This window comes from Triticum urartu, chromosome 5 (assembly GCF_003073215.2).
Source record: "Triticum urartu cultivar G1812 chromosome 5, Tu2.1, whole genome shotgun sequence".
NCBI classification, from domain to species: domain Eukaryota; kingdom Viridiplantae; phylum Streptophyta; class Magnoliopsida; order Poales; family Poaceae; genus Triticum; species Triticum urartu.
Genome location: NC_053026.1, coordinates 557,711,553 through 557,714,447, shown reverse-complemented (window position 1 = coordinate 557,714,447; position 2,895 = coordinate 557,711,553). Strand labels below are relative to the sequence as shown.

General features: G+C 53.6%; 1 long non-coding RNA gene across 1 annotated transcript; it reads right to left on the bottom strand.

Moving 5' to 3' along the window:
- Positions 1-464: 464 nt before the first annotated feature.
- LOC125506005 lies at positions 465-1,497 on the bottom strand. The gene is made up of 2 exons (XR_007282567.1): positions 1,232-1,497; positions 465-1,149 (listed from the first exon to the last, which is right to left on the bottom strand). It is a non-coding gene; the product is annotated as an uncharacterized LOC125506005 (long non-coding RNA).
- Between the last annotated feature and the right edge of the window lie 1,398 nt (positions 1,498-2,895).

The following is a 2,895-nucleotide window of genomic DNA, read 5'->3' as shown; positions in this document are numbered from 1 at the left end:
TGGAGCTCAACATGCAACTCCGTTGCATATTGACGAAACACCACGTGACTTATTTAGTTCGATCTTGTTTATGTACCCAACAATATTAAATGTTGTTAAACATGGCAAGAGGGTGAAGCAAAGTAAAACTACCTATCTAGGCAAGTTTAAATGAGGCCGGTAACAACGAACAACAATTCCGGTAAATCCCTATATGCATATTTTAGGTTTGGTACTGTTCTGCCCTAAACCATATTTTATAGTTGTTAAACATGCAAAGTAAAGCCACCATGTTAAACTATGCATTTTTCTACCCCATTTACATATAAAGTTTATTTAAAACCGAGCTATGGTTATTTAGTTATGAAATAAATCATTTTAGCACGTCATTTAAGCAAATTTAAACAAACAGCTTTTTAAACATTTTAAACATGATTGAAAGTGGCAAATTATTAATCTACACATAATTTTAAGCAAGTTTCATATATAAAACATTTCAATCCGATTCACGGTTGTGGAATTATTAAATGCATGATCAACAAGGGCTTTTCTGTAAAACAACAATCCTGTGGAAATTAGCTAAATTCGCAGCAACGGAAAAAAACACTACGGGCCGAATCTTCCTGGCCCAACAGGAACAGGGGAGGTGCTGGGCGCGTTCTAACCCATGGGCTTGGCCCGCTGGTGAAGAGGAAGGCCAGCGAGGGCGGTGCGGATCTGGCCCGACTGGGCCTGGCTGGATCTGGGCTGGGGCGGCGCGGTCAACGAAGGCGAAGGAAGGGCGCGTTCGCTCGTGGTTGTGTCCGGTTCGGTCAAACAGGGCCATGGCTGCCTTGTTCGTCTGCTCGAAACAGGGGAAGCAGGGCGCTATGGCGGAGCTTGGCGAAGGCGCAGCGTCGCGCGATCGAAGCGGCGGCGGCTTGATGCGAGGGATCTCCGGCTTGACTTGAGGAGCTCGGGCAGGAGAAGCAGCGCAGGAGAGGCAACAGCGTTGTTGCCGGGGAGCGGTGAAGGCGAACTTGGCGTCGTGAGGCGACCTCTGGCGACGCAGCAACACAGGCAGAGGCGCGGGAAACGTCAAGGATGCGCGGATCCGGGGCCGAGGCCGGAGGAACGATCCCGACGATGACGGAGCTTCCGCGGGCGACCATGACATCTCCCACTCATTCCCTGCGCAGAGACGAAGAGGGTGAGGCGAGCGGGATGATAGATCTCTTGAGAGAGAGAGCGTTGCAGGGGAGCAGGAAGCAACATAGGGGAGGATGGAGAGGAGTGGGACGAGGCCGGTGCCTCACGGGCTGTGCGGGGACGAGGAGGCGCGTCCTCGGGCGGCTGCGGAGAGAGCGCAGGCAGAGGAACTTGGGAGCGACGACCAGGGTCTCGGGCGGAGGATGGTGGTAGGCTGTTGTGATTAGGCGGCGCTGAAAACCAGGGAAGTGGTCGGGGGGATTGAATCGGCAGGAGATCCCGAGGGGAAGCGAGAGAGTGGCGGCGGCGGCTGAGGGAAAGGATGGATGGGGCGGCTAGGTTTTAGAATTAGGTAGGCTGAATATATAGTGGTGAATCTTGGTTAGTGGCAACTAGTCCCTTTGATCTTAATCGGACGGTCGCGAAAAAAATAGCTAGGGAATTCAAATAAGAAAACGGTGACGTTTTGTAGACGTTTGGGGATGATCCGGACCCAACGGTGACGACTCCCCGGGTCGGGTTCGGGACAACTTGCGGACGCGCGCGAGGGGGGATGCGGGCTGACGAGAGAGGTTAGGTTGGGCCTGGCGGTAGGTAGTGGACTGTGTAGACGATCTCAAGCTGAGAGAAGAGAAGAGAGAGAGAGACCCGGCGACTGTTACCGGAGACCAAAAACGTCCGACGTTTTGACCGATATAGTTATCCGTTCGGGCGTCAAACGGACTCCGAATGCGATGAAACTTGGCAAGCGGCCTACCTACAACATAACAACACCGCATGCCAAGTTTCAACCCATTCCGAGAACATTTTCCGACCACTTATAAAATACTATTTCAGACATGTCGCGGGCGCGTGCAAGTGTGTCTGGGCTCAGAACGGACAACGGAGAGAACCGGAAGACCCGGACAGATGCAAGTTTTGAAAACATGATGATGCAATGCACATGATGACATGATAAGATGCAACACGCAAGCAAATGACATGGCAACGACGGCGAATAACTGGAAGACACCTGGCACAACGGTCTCGGGGCGTCACATAGACCTAGCTCATGATGCCACTGTTGGGGATCGTAGCAGAAATTTAAAATTTTCTACGCATCACCAAGATCAATCTATGGAGTAATCTAGCAACGAGGGGAAGGGAAGTGCATCTACATACCCTTGTAGATCGCTAAGCGGAAGCGTTACTAGAACGCGGATGAGGTAGTCGTACTCGTAGCGATTCAGATCGCGGTTGATTCCGATCTAAGTGCCGAACAACGGCGCCTCCGTGTTCAACACACGTGCAGCCCGGTGACGTCTCCCATGCCTTGATCCAGCAAGGACAGAGGGAGAGGTTGGGGAAGACGCCGTCCAGCAGCAGCACGACGGTGTGGTGGTGGTGGAGGAGCGCGGTACTCCAGCAGGGCTTCGCCAAGCACTATGAGAGACGAGGAGGGAGAGAGGTAGGGCTGCGCCTTGGGAGAGAGAGACTCGTGTGTTGTGCAGCCCCAAAACCTCCACTATATATAGGGGCAAGGGCAAGGGGAGGCGCCCTAGGGTTTCCCCTTGGGGGCGGCGGCCAGGGCAGATGGGCTCTCCCCCTTGGGTGACTTGGCCCCCAAGCCAGGAGGTGGGAAACCTAGATGGGGCTCCCCAAACCCCCTGGTCACGTGGGAATAGGTGAGGGGGGCGCACAACTCCTTAGTGGGCTGGTTTGCCCCCTTCCCTTGGCCCATGAAGCCCC